General features: G+C 37.7%; 1 protein-coding gene across 3 annotated transcripts in view; it reads left to right on the top strand.

Moving 5' to 3' along the window:
• The window catches only part of TAFA2 (TAFA chemokine like family member 2), a 463,489-nt gene that overhangs the window by 1,648 nt on the left and 448,916 nt on the right, over positions 1-12,925 (top strand). The window lies entirely within an intron of this gene.

Raw genomic sequence — 12,925 nt, forward strand, 5'->3', positions numbered from 1 at the left:
CCGTGGCCGGGAGGCAGCCGGAGGACCCGGGGAGGGGGCGCCCCGGGACGGCGGGGGGCGGGGGGAGCAGGCGCTGGCCGGGCGCCCGGCATCCCCGTCGCGGGCGGTCAGGGTAGGGGCGGGGGTAGAGGGACGCCGAGGGGGGCTCCGAGCACGCGAACGAGGCTCGGGGAGCGGCGCCCTCCCGCTCTTCTCTGCCCCATTTCTCTGCGCACAGCGAGCGGCCCGGCCGAGGGTGGCAGTGGGTTTAATTCCATTCCTCACGCAAACCCATCCCACTTGGTAACCATTTTGGACTCTTAATAAGGAGTTGGGGGTCGCGTTCAAGAGAGGACCAGTGGGACGGGTCAGGTCGCCTTTCTGAAATCCCTACTTTCCGTCCACTTCTGATTAGTTAATTCTCGGGCCTGTCTGCCGAGGGTGGGCGTTGCAATGAGGCTATAGATTTCCCCACCTCTAACTCTTTTCATAAAGAATCATCTTGGTAAGTTCTGGAGCCGCATCTATTTTAAAGCTATTCTTAGATTTGGGAACGGACACTTCACGACTGAATGAAACAAAGCTTTAGTAAAGGATTCTACAGGAGAGCTTTAGAAAAAGGATCGTTTTACCAACTGCGTTCAGAGAAAAAAACAGCTTCAAGAAACGATTTTTTTTTTTTACATTTTTTCCCCCTGATAGATGCCTCCCCAAATCTTACTAATGGTACATGGCTTTTTCTGCCCCGCTGCTTTGCTGTCCCTTCCCCCTTCTGTTCCAAAAGGCCAGGTTCCCACCAAGAGGTGTTTTCTTTAGGCTACTGATCTGCACTTGCCAGTGGGGAACGTGTTATTTCCAGAAACTGCCTTTGCAAAGGGAAGTTTGATATCCGTCGCCCTATTTCTCCTAGAACTGCAGTCTGCGCTATCTCGTCCCTACTTGAAAAGGACGAACTGTAGGCGCTCGCTGAGCCCTCGGGTAGACGCGTCGCTTTTCTATTCAGTATTCCACTTCCTGACCAAGTGTTAAACAATTGCCTGGAGGGTTTGGAATCAAATGTGTACTTACTGTAGTGGTTAGCTAGCCTCTCTTCCCTTCGTGCTGGCTGACTTCGGCTTGTGGCAATAAGACAGAAAAAATATATTCCTTTCGTGAGTGTTAAGTCTCCTCTTGAATTTTGCAAAATTCATTCTCGGGGAAAAAAAAAACAAACAAAAGCCCTAGATGCACTCTTAACTTTGAAAAGTACCCCCAAGCAGTTAGTGTGTAAGGGTCCTTCACTCAGGACAGGATGAATTTCAATGACTATTGACTGGATGGTAATTATCTGGTTCCTGTCTTCCCAACTAGATTGTTGGAGACATCAATAATCAGACTGTTATCAATTAACACTTTAAAACTGTTCTATTAGGCCATGTAAGGTAAGAGAAATGAGTAATTTAAGATTTCTGTTTAAAGTGCTAAATGGCAATAACTAGCCAAGGAGATTAAAAACACTTCTAAAGCCTTACAAAAAGCAAAGCATTAAGATTCCTTGTATTTATTCCAGCCTTTCCATGTTTGCACATGTGTTCTCAAGACTGGTAAACCTTTTACAATGTCAGAATTGTACCTAACATCCTTAGAAATGATCACATTTCTTTTTCTCTGCCTACTTTATCTGTTCTGGATCTTATCTTGAGTTAATTGTTTGCATGTTGACCTTTTTAGAGCCCTAATTTTTTTAAAGCCATCAGTAGCCATTGAAAGGCCATCAGTAACCAAACTGGAGCTTATTTGATTATTTTCTTAATTTTCAGTGAAAAGATTGGGTTACATTTATAGATGTCATACTATGAGAACAGTGTCACTACCAGCTGACTGCCTAGACACCGTGACTCTTAAGAGGAAGAGCGCAGTGTCAGTGTGTTATATTCAAATGAGGCATTTTTTTGAGACTAAAATCTTGATTCTTTTCTTACCTTTAATTAGATTGTGTAGTTGAGGATACTTGAACTTACACATTATACATAGTGCTAAGATGATACCTCTGGAAGAACCACCAAAAACCTTGTAAAGCAAGCACCTATGATGCTACAAGTTGTACCAAAGGTGAATGGAAGGTTTCTGAGTATGCGTGATTCTGAATCTGGAAAATGCTAGCTATCTTAACTATGCCACATTGAAGAATGAAGATTCATTGAAACATCCATGGATCTCTGTCAAAAAAGATACATATTGCTGAGACACTGCATTATAGTATTTACTAACCACCAAATTATAAAATGTGATGACACAGCTGTAAAAAGATCTGTTTTTAGATGTGGCCACTTTTCCTTTTCAAAAATTTATAAAGTGATGAAACTTAAGGGGTGATAAATGATTTTATAAAAATGATTTTGTATATTATAAAATTTTTTTAGTGGTCCTGGATCCAGTGTCTTCACTCTAGTATTTTAATGATGATTCTTTTACAAGGTGTTTTTGAATATTGATAGGTTGAAAGTGCATTTTAGGATTGATTTATCACTATCTGCAGGTATGGATTAACCTATACACGTAGGGTAAGATGTGCCTTTCCAGCATTTTCCAGGCATCATCATGGGTTGTAGTAAAAGGTATTGTTAGATTCTGCCGAAGTTCAGCTGTGGCTGCAAACCCATGGCCATTTGCTTATCTGAAGCATTCCCCAAACTAGGAATGTTCCAAAGTGTCATCAGTTACTTCTAATAGATTTGAGAAGATGAAACAACCAGAGTGCAGACAGTTCAGTGCTCTTGCTTTCACTTCTCCAGTATTTTATTAGGGATGCCTCATTAGGTCGTATTATTCTGCAGCTGTTTTGTTCATTGAAGATTCAAGTAAAAATAAGGAACTTTACTGTGTAATGCAGTTTCATTTTCTTGGCGAAAAACACGAAGATGAAGTATAATAAGCATCTAACATAGTCCCCTTTGATCTATGCCTGATATTTACACATGTAATTCATCAACCTGTCATTAGTAGGGCTCCATCAAAACAAAGAGAAGAAATACATTAACACAGGCTGCTGCTAGATCTGAAGGCCAAACTAACTAGATCAACTTCCTATCTGGTCCCCATGCTTGCAGAGTATTTGACATCTATCTTTCTTACAAACCATTGATATTTTTTAAATGATACATAATATGGTGCCTTAGCCATTTTGTTCCAAAATTCTTTAGTTAACTTTATTCTAAACTACTTCGAGCATATTGACCTATACCACTGGAAGAACAAGAATAATTTCACACGGGAGTTATCCTAAGTCTTTTTAGAGAAAAGTTTTGCTTTAGCTCTGATTTGCTTTAGATCTGGAGCATAGTGTGATACAGGGAAGATGGAAAGGTGGGCCCAGCAAATGGAACTAGAAGTTTGTTTTTGTTTTTTAGTTTTCATTGACCACTGATTTATTTGGTCATTTTTAGAAAGTCTATTATACTCATTTGGGACAGTGATTCAGGCAGGGGTCCTTGTTGATGAAATATAGCAAGCAATCTTTGTTTCCTCTTTTTTATTTATTAAAAAATTTTTTTTAATGTTTTATTTATTTTTGAGACAGAGACAGAGCATGAGCATGGAGGGGCAGAGAGAGAGAGGGAGGTACAGAACCTGAAGCAGGCTCCAGGCTTTGAGCTGTCAGCACAGAGCCCACCACAGGGCTTGAACCACAAATGTGAGGTCATGACCTGAGCCGAAGTTGGAGGCTTAACCGACTGAGCCTCCCAGGTGCCCCATGTTTTCTCTTTATTTTTAACAGAAATTTAAGAGGTGTGGTTAGACTTGTTAGAATGTGAAGAAAAGTAGTATTTAAATACATTTCTCTGTATTTAAAATTTTTTTTAATGTTTTATTTATTTTTGATACAGAGAGAGACAGAGCATGAGAGGGGGAGGGGCAGAGAGAGGAGGAGACACAGAACCGGAAGCAGGCTCCAGGCTCTGAGCTAGCCGTCAGCACAGAGCCTGAGGCGGGGCTCGAACCCACGAACGTGAGATCTGACCTGAGCTGAAGTTGGAGGTTTAACCGACTGAGCCACCCAGGCGCCCCCACATTTCTCTGTATTATCTGTGTAATCTTTAGATGTCTAGATGTCCATATACATATATATGTATTCATTTAATTGCACCCATGTATTACACTGGTTTTGTGTTAAAGAGGAAAGAACAACTTTAAAAAAAGTCTATATTTTTAGGTACATAGTTTGTCACTATTTTACATGATTTGACCTACAGTGCAACTGCATCCATGGTTTCACAAGGTCATTTATAATTGAGTTTTACTGTTTGAATCACTGTTGCATGTAGTATGTTTTTCTCTTTAGTTTTTCTTTTGGAGATATTTTTACTTGTTAGGTTACAAATGTTTTTAGTCTTTCTTTTGGATATATTTTTATTTGTCGGTTACAAATGTACTCCTCAATTTTGTCCTTTATGTAGAGGGGCTTGGGATGTGTTTGTTGACCCCATGACTGGGAATTTCAACACATTTAAAACACTGTATATGTTTGTAAGTGAACTTCCTTAACTGTGCACCTCCACAGAGTTAAAACAAACCATTACATTGGAGTATGCTACTCTGGTTTACACATAGTATCTACAAATTTTCCAGAATTTATTGATAGATTCCACATTTGTTAGATTTCCAAAACCCACCCACTTCCCAGTGTGTGTACCACATGTATATGTTGGATTTCATCCTATGTTGTGATAATAGGCAAACTAGTAACTGGAATCCATGAAGTTCTGGCCTATTTAGCCAATTGATTTTTACTGCCTTTGGAAAATAGACTTTCAGGTCACTTTTGTGATTCAGATGGAAACACTATATAAGCTATAAGTAGAATATTCTATTTTATTCACAGTGATGCATATGAGGCATGTGATAGAACTAAGGAATTAGCTTGTACATGCTTATATTAGATAAAGCCTTTTTAACCACTTCTTTCAATTTCCTAAATTATTCCATAGGTATTGTAATTGTTTTATGATTTCCTCTGAATGGGCAATTAGCAGAGGTACGTCTCCTTTTCCCTTAGGCATAGCAGAAGCATACTCACTTAATTCGATGTATATTTATTTTGTTTTATACAGTCAGTTTTTGAAATTCTTCACAGAGTGGTTGGTTAATGTGACAGTGTTGCATTCTGAGCAATTATAGTGGTGGGGCCGAATTTAATACTTTGACAAAATGGGGACAAGCAGACAAGTCTCTTTTGCTCTTTTATCTCTGTGGGCTATGCAAAGCTAACTCTTAGCATAAAGCTTGGAGAGTATACAGTAGCTTTTAATGAATGCAAGGTTTGTTTCACTAAATATTTTTGTTTCTTTTTTTTTCTGCTATGAACTAGTCACTGTATAATTGTATGCATGTGAATAGGCAACTGTGTTGACCTTTAAAGGTCATGCAAAAATTTTAAACCTTTCAATTTACAGAGTTAATTGCCTATGGCCTCCTGTTGCTGCATATGGAGCTTTCTGCTGGGTTTAATAATACAGAATAACACTTTGGTTTTCTGTGGTGGATTATACAGTTTCTATAAGGAAATTTATGAAGGTATCTGTAGTAGGCACTGTGACAAAAGACTTCTGGAAAAGTGCCTTTGTGCTTTGCAATTAAAGTTTTCAAGTCCAAATGGCCCGGTCTAGGAGGGGACAGTTTCTCTTTGGTACAACAAAACTGAACTTTCAGAATTATTACTTACATGGCTATGCCATGGTTTTATTTGATTTTGGATCAGTGTTTCTCTTTTTTAACCTCTTCCTTTGAGATTCCAATGAGAATTGTATTTAAATATTGGAGGAACTAAATATGCTTGCTGTCTTAGGGAAAAGACTATGAGGAAAGGTAGGGTGGGTTAATTGTCCAGTCTTTTTCCTGTCTTTGTGTGTGTGTCATTATGGATCACACTAAGCAAAAGCAGGCCACTGAAAAAGGCTTATGTGGTCATAGGAAATCTTAATAACAAAGCTTCAGCCTAGTAGCAGAATACAGAGATTTTTGTTAGAATACATTCTTCTGGAGGGCAGGCTTCCACAGCGCTAATATTTGGTCTACTTGAACGGAGGAACCTTGTGTTCCAATAGAGCGAATCTGTGACTACCCGAATGAGCCAAGAATTCAGAAATGGCCAAGGCAGATCATTTGAGGAAAGCAACATACACACTTATATTTCTTATTTGTATTAGTTTATGGGCAGTTCCAAATGTACTTAAGGTGGAAGAAACTGATATTGTTACCATCTCCTTACTTTAGTTTTCCCTTGTTCTAGATGTATGGTGAAAAGCATACTTACGTGTGTTGGTGCAGGAGAGAGAGTTCGGTAAATTCCTCTTAGAGTGGCCATCAGGCATATGAGTAGCAGTGACCTGGTCTTGCTTTTGTTTGTATTTTGTACAGAAAGTTGAGTTGAATTCGTTCTTCTGTTGTGTGGTATCCACAGGGAAAGGAGGTAGGTGATCCACAGGCAATGCAAAAGCCAAGGAGGAGAGTGAAAGGGCATTGAAATCTCATCCTCCATAAAACGGGCCCCATTTGGGGCAGCTTTCAGTGTAAGGCAAATTTCTAACAATTTTATTTTAGGTTTAGTTCTTGAAATCCTGTATCACAGTAGTTTTCTGCTAAGATGCGTGTACTTTACTGCAAACTCTTTTTAGATTGATTGTTGGTATGTTTATAAATATACCAGAGTTTGGTCAAGATTTAGACTTTGCTATTTGAAGATACATTTGCTCATCATATCATTTGTTGAGTGGCTAAAATTCATTAGCTTGCATTTTGGTTAGTGGATACATTTTGAAAATGACTTTTATAAAACCAATGTAGGGCAGAGGTGAGAGCTCTAGAGATGCTTTTGTAGCCCTCCCATTAAATAACCCTTAACCGCAAGAAAATCACTTCATTTCCCTGTACCCTCTGTTTCTCAGGGATTTATTTTCAAGTTTTCAAGAGAATTAAAAATGTAATGTTCTTCATTGTGTCCAGATCTAAGCGTCACGGCTTGGGAGATACAATAGTATTGCAGGCCATGTCTTTTAGTTAGGAAGTCAGACATCTAGCACTTAGTTCCTGGCACACCAGTAACTGTTCATAAATGCTTTTCAGTAAGTGATCTGTGGTAGTTGTCCAGCCTTAGAAGATTGGGATGATGATGATGATTATGGTGATGACCAAAGACTCTAGATGTGGGTACATAGAATTGAATCAGAGGAAATCTCATAATTCAGTGTAGCCATTTTGCCTAATTTACATGACGTTGTTTTTGTTGCCAAACAAGTTGTGATAGGCCACGAGTCTTAGGCTTGTTAGGGTAACATGTCTTCTCTCTACTGCTGGTTTTTGTAATCACTGAAATCCAAAGGTTTGTTTGATGAACCCAAATAGAGTTAGGTTAGCAAATCAATCTTCATATACTTGATGGCAATTAAAGGCATTCATTCAAAATCTGTGTATGAATTTTTGAGAATTTATAATTCTTGGGGAAAGTTCCTTCATTTATTCAGTATTTATTGAGGATGCTCTAGGTGCTTGAGAGGTATCTCAGTAAACAAATGTACTTGCCCTCATGGAATTTACCACTTTTTTTTTAATGTTTGTGTTTATTTTTGAGAGAGACATGGCAATTTGGGGAAGGGCAGAAAAAGAAAGGGGCAAAGAATCTGAAGTGGACTCTGTGCTGACAGCAGTGAGCTGGCTGTGGGGCTCAAACTCAGGAGGTCATGAGCTGAGTTGAAGTTGGATGCTCAATCAACTGAGCCACCCAGGCGCCCAGTTTCCTATTTCAATATATTCAAGTTTTGAAATGAAATTGGAGGAATGATTCAACAATGGATTTTGCTGTGTCCTTCTCTTGCTATTATTGTTTATAACTATGATTCACAGTTTTGAAAAGAAATGGTTAAAATAGCTAAAATGTCAGAGTTGGAATGAATTGTGTAGGAAAAAAAATCATAGGATCTATTTAGGGTGAGGTACTATGTAATTGAAAGGATTGATTCCAGCTCAGAAGGTTTCTGATCAAACTGAAGGTGATACAGACCGTAGCTCCTTTTCCTGAATTACGCAAACAATAGAACAAATTCAGATAAGTTGAGTGACTTGAGATCAATAAGGGGGTCAAAAATTCAAAAGCCTATAGGGTCAGGCTGGGGACATGAATGATTGAAGCAGACCAAATGGAAGGTAACAAAAGACAAGTGACACTCAATCTCAGCTATAGTGTTGGGGACACTCCAGAGAGTGTGGAGGTTCTGGTCAACATCGAAGTCGGACAGCTGAGTCTTAGCACCATGCTGGAATGTGGGTCTGGTGTTGCCACATTTTCTGATTTGTGGAAGAGAATTAGGTGCTTAGACTTTTTTTTAATGTGAAAGTCCAGATTCATGAATATTGGGAATGAATTCAAATTTGAAATATCGTGTGGGCCAACAGACATATCTATAGGCCATATGCAGGCGAAGGGGCATGAATGTGCCATGTTGACAGATGGATGTGTGAGGACAGCTAGTTAGGGAAATAGGCATGTGCCTGCCCTTCTGTCATTGCTACCCATAATCCTCCAGCCCTCCTGGCATTTGGAGCCAGGTGGTTTCCAGTTAAGGGCTCAGCTAGAGGAGCTGAATGATAATGAGAAGTGGTTCATTCTCACCTCTGCATTTAGTTTTCTTTCTTCTTATTGAGTCATTGTACAGTTGATGCTGAGCTCACCTTAAAGTTGGTGGTACCTTGGAGGGCTTAAGGGATGTGCTGGAGATGCAGAAGTTTAAATCTATGGCCAATATTTGGAATGGGCTCTATAGTTCTGTAATGCCTTATCCTTTAGATCAGTGTTTGTTAAACTTGTATTTGCACACCAATCATCTGGGGGAAATTTGCTAAAATGAGGTTCTGGGGTGGGGCCCGAAATTCTATTTCTAACAAGCTCTCAGGTGAAGCTATTGCTGTTGGCCCATGGACTACACGTTAGGTAGCAAAGCTTTGAGAGCTCTTTCACTGCTGGATTTCATTCCCTGCACGTACCGGGGCGGGAGGTTTCCCACTCTTACCTCTCTGACAGGTTTCTCCCTATCGTGAGCAGCTAAACCTGGCTACTGACTCCAAACATTTGCCTCAAAGGCTTTCTAATCTGAGTGTGGAATTTATAAGTATTTGCTTTATTTACTAGTTTTCTATTTAGTGGATCTATTTTATCCCAAAGCATAAATCAGAGACTGTTTTTCACATACTAATGCAAGTTTGGTTTACTTCTTATACTTTGAAGAAGTAAGCGTATTTATTTCATAACTATAGCATGACATTATACATGGATGTACTCTAGCATGCCAGGTCAATTTTAGCTCTCCAAATCTTTTTTTTTTTTTTGAATTTCAACAGCAGTTGCTTCCTCTTAGGGCTTAAATGTCAAAATTTTGGCCACAATGTCTAGATTTTTGTTCTACTTGAGTGGTCATTATGAGTAGGTGAGAAGATGGATTTAAAAATGATGGTTTTGTGAGTTGCCTGGGCTTACCACTTTTAAGTAAATCTCTTTTTTGTTTTTGCTCTGCTGACCCTAAATACTTGTCCAGAAGAGGTCTCTTTAGGATTGAAGGTGTAGTAACTTAGTATTTAAGGAGTTTGACTTCATATATTACTAATTTTTTTCTCCTAAACCCATTTTACTAAGGCCAAAAGGTATCACAGCTCAGGTGTGTGACTCTGTTCCACAGAGCTCTGACCTTGGTCTCCTGTCACAAGTTCAGTTCACTGGGTAGACTATTTTGTTGTCAGTTTTATCAATGCCCTGGGAATTCTTAAGTTTCCTTATGCTGGTATATTAATTATAAGCTGAGATTAGATTTAAACATGTCAGTCTGAGGGAGAGAAGCAATTTGTTTTCTTGCAAGTTGTATGCTTAATATAGTTTGCATTAGTAATGCTATTATTTCTTACTAAATTTCTTTTAAGTGCTTAGGAGTTTTTATCCTATAGAATATCTTTGCTTATAGGTGAGTAATGATAGGAATTTCATTGAATCTGTTAGACTGTAAGCTCTGTGAGGCAAAATCATGTATGTCATGTTTCTTTTGATTCTCAATGCTTAGTGCTTAGTGTAATGTCCTAGCACATAATTGGCACGTAATACATTTAATGGGAAGATGATTAATAGTTCATATTGATAGAATGCCTTTTTGTAAGTTTCTTCAATGGGTAAGAAGTATTCTGTGAAGAATTGTCATTTATCCTGTCTAATTGAGTGTGAGAGAGAGAGAAGAGAGGGAGAGCCATTTATTTTGACCTATACTTTCCATCTGTAACCTGAAAGATATTTTAGCACTAAAAATACATCTCAGGTAAATCATAAAGGAGAAAAACATGCTGATGGATAATTCCATTCTTTCCACAATTTATTATAATCCAGAGGTTTAGAGACTATGTATGCTTGTGATTCTACTGTTGTATAAATTAAATAATATTTGTCAATGTCAAATTTGTTAATCACATATGGAGTATATTTTGATTGCTCTTGTCAGTGACTTGACTCATCATTCATTAGGGAATTTCAAGCCATTTATTCTTATCTACATAATTACCATTTTCATAATTTATCATGAACCAGATTTGCTTTTTTCACCTTCAGGAACTATTAACTGTGATACCATTGTTCTTGGCTTAAGTGATATTGAAAATTATTGGTATTCTAATTTTAAATGCTATTTAGTATGGATAGTATGCATTCAAGTATTTATTGATTTTTATTTTAGTCCTTTTGTGTTAAATAAAGCTTTCAAATGCTTGCTGCCATGGAAGATTTCACAAAATTAAAACTCTTTCCCTATATTTAATTATTAAGGAAACCTTTGTGTATCATAAAACCAAAACAAGTCAACTCAGTAGATTACTAGAAACTTGAATTTGAATTTTTTGCATTGCTTTTATTTGAAAAGACTGCACTAAACTGCTTATATTAGCATATACTTATGTACATACATACACACATATAAACTATATACTTAAAAATTTTCTCAAAACCCTTGAGTATGATGTCTTTACTCTTCCAAATATTTTTGGAATTCTTTATGAGTCAAAAGACAGACTTTAAGGTGAATGGATCTGGTTTTCCCCTGTACTGTCCCTAAACACTCATACTTGTATAATTAATATACAACCTCTAAGGCTATGGAACTGGTGCTAATACGGAACTTACTGAAAAAGGGATCTGTTCTTTTTCCCTGCCTCAATCCCAAATAAGAGATGAATGAAAAATTTAGGTACTGTATAGTACTGAAAACATTGCAAAATCAATAAATAGAATTAAAATCAAGCTTATTGTACTTTGGTAAATTTTACCTGGGAGCAAAGTTAAACAGTTGACCCTTGCATAATACGGGGTTTGAACTTTGTGGGTCCACTTATATGGTTTTTTTTTTTATAAATACAGTACAGTACTATAAATGCTTTTCCTTATTATTTTCTTAATATTTTTCTCTATTGTAAGAGTACAGGATATAATACATATATCATAGAAAATATGCATTAATTGACTATGTTGCAGGTAAGACTTCTGGTCATGGTCAATAGTAAAGTTTTTTGGAAAGTCAGAAGATCTACACAGATTTTTCATCTGTGCCAGGTGTTGGTGCCCTTGATTCCCCTGTTGTTCAAGTCCAGCTGTACTTCTAGGAAGAGTAGTTGAGCTATGGTTTTCCTTGCCTTGTATCTTTTCCTAGCAGCTGATTACATTCAGTCTTTAAGGTGGACTTAAGAGTTCGTGGTTAATGTTTCACTTTGTATTTTGATAAGTCTGCTTCAAGTTCACTGTGTAGATGGTATGGCAGACTGGAGTGAAATGAAAGAAAGAAGCAGATTGAATAACTGGCAGTCAGAGATAGAGACGGTGGTAGAGTTAGTTAGCATTTTGTGGGATATGAAGGGGAAGTAGAATTAGGTAGGTGCCCAGATGACATGAAAGGGAGAAAACAGGGATCAGAAGGGAAGTGTGATCTGGCTAGCATTTTCATACAGAGGAAATCCTTCACCTTTGAGAGAGAGAGATAAGAAGTTAGACAAAGAATAAATAAAGCTATTGTAATTCTGGGGTAGCAAAGAGGTAAAGTGGCAATGAACTGAAATAAAACCATAGAGGAGAGAAAAATGATGTTACCAAACCAGATTTTCCTCTCGGTGTTGCACAAACTTTATCAGGAATATGAAATTTCTGTCAAGGTGTTTTCTCAAATTAAAAATCAGAAAGAATGGGTCTAGTTCTGACCCTGATATCAGTTAGTTGTCAACTCTTAAAAAAAAAAAAAGTTATTTAGTATTTTTTAATCAGTTTTCTTGTTGGTAAATGAAATGGTTAGGTTAATGATTACTTAAGTTCCTCCAAGCTTTATAAGCCAGTGGTTACCATAGATCATCCTTTTATGCTTCTGTTTTGTCACATATCTTAGATGCTGTCCTATCTGCTTCTTTCCTACACTGGAATTCTTGAGGTCAAGGAGTCTGTCTTATTCTTCACCTTATACTACCCAAGCCTAACCTAGAACACATTCTGGCATTTAATAAGTATTTTATTAATTGAATTTTAATTTTTTTATTATAAAATTCTAAATAATTTTCTTCTTTTATTTCTATAATAAATAACAAAGTTCCAGAGGCATAAATGACTACATTTGCATAGTTAGTGCTATATTGCTTTATAAAACTCATTCATGCTTGTGATTTCACTTGGTTTTGTAAAGTGTGTGTGAGTTAGGGATGAGTGCTAGCCTCAATTTTAGGTGAAGAAACTGACAGAGTGGTAAAAATCCTATAGCCAGTGGGTTCCAAGAGTCTGGTTTGAATTCACGGCCTACCTGTTGGGAGACAATTTTCTGTGGGTCTCAAGACATTAACTGCTCATAGTACATTTTTAGGGCTGTTTAATACCTGAATAGGCTTGGATGGTAGTATCTCCCTCTGAATCACA

This window comes from Suricata suricatta, chromosome 10 (genome assembly GCF_006229205.1).
Source record: "Suricata suricatta isolate VVHF042 chromosome 10, meerkat_22Aug2017_6uvM2_HiC, whole genome shotgun sequence".
In the NCBI taxonomy this organism is placed as follows: domain Eukaryota; kingdom Metazoa; phylum Chordata; class Mammalia; order Carnivora; family Herpestidae; genus Suricata; species Suricata suricatta.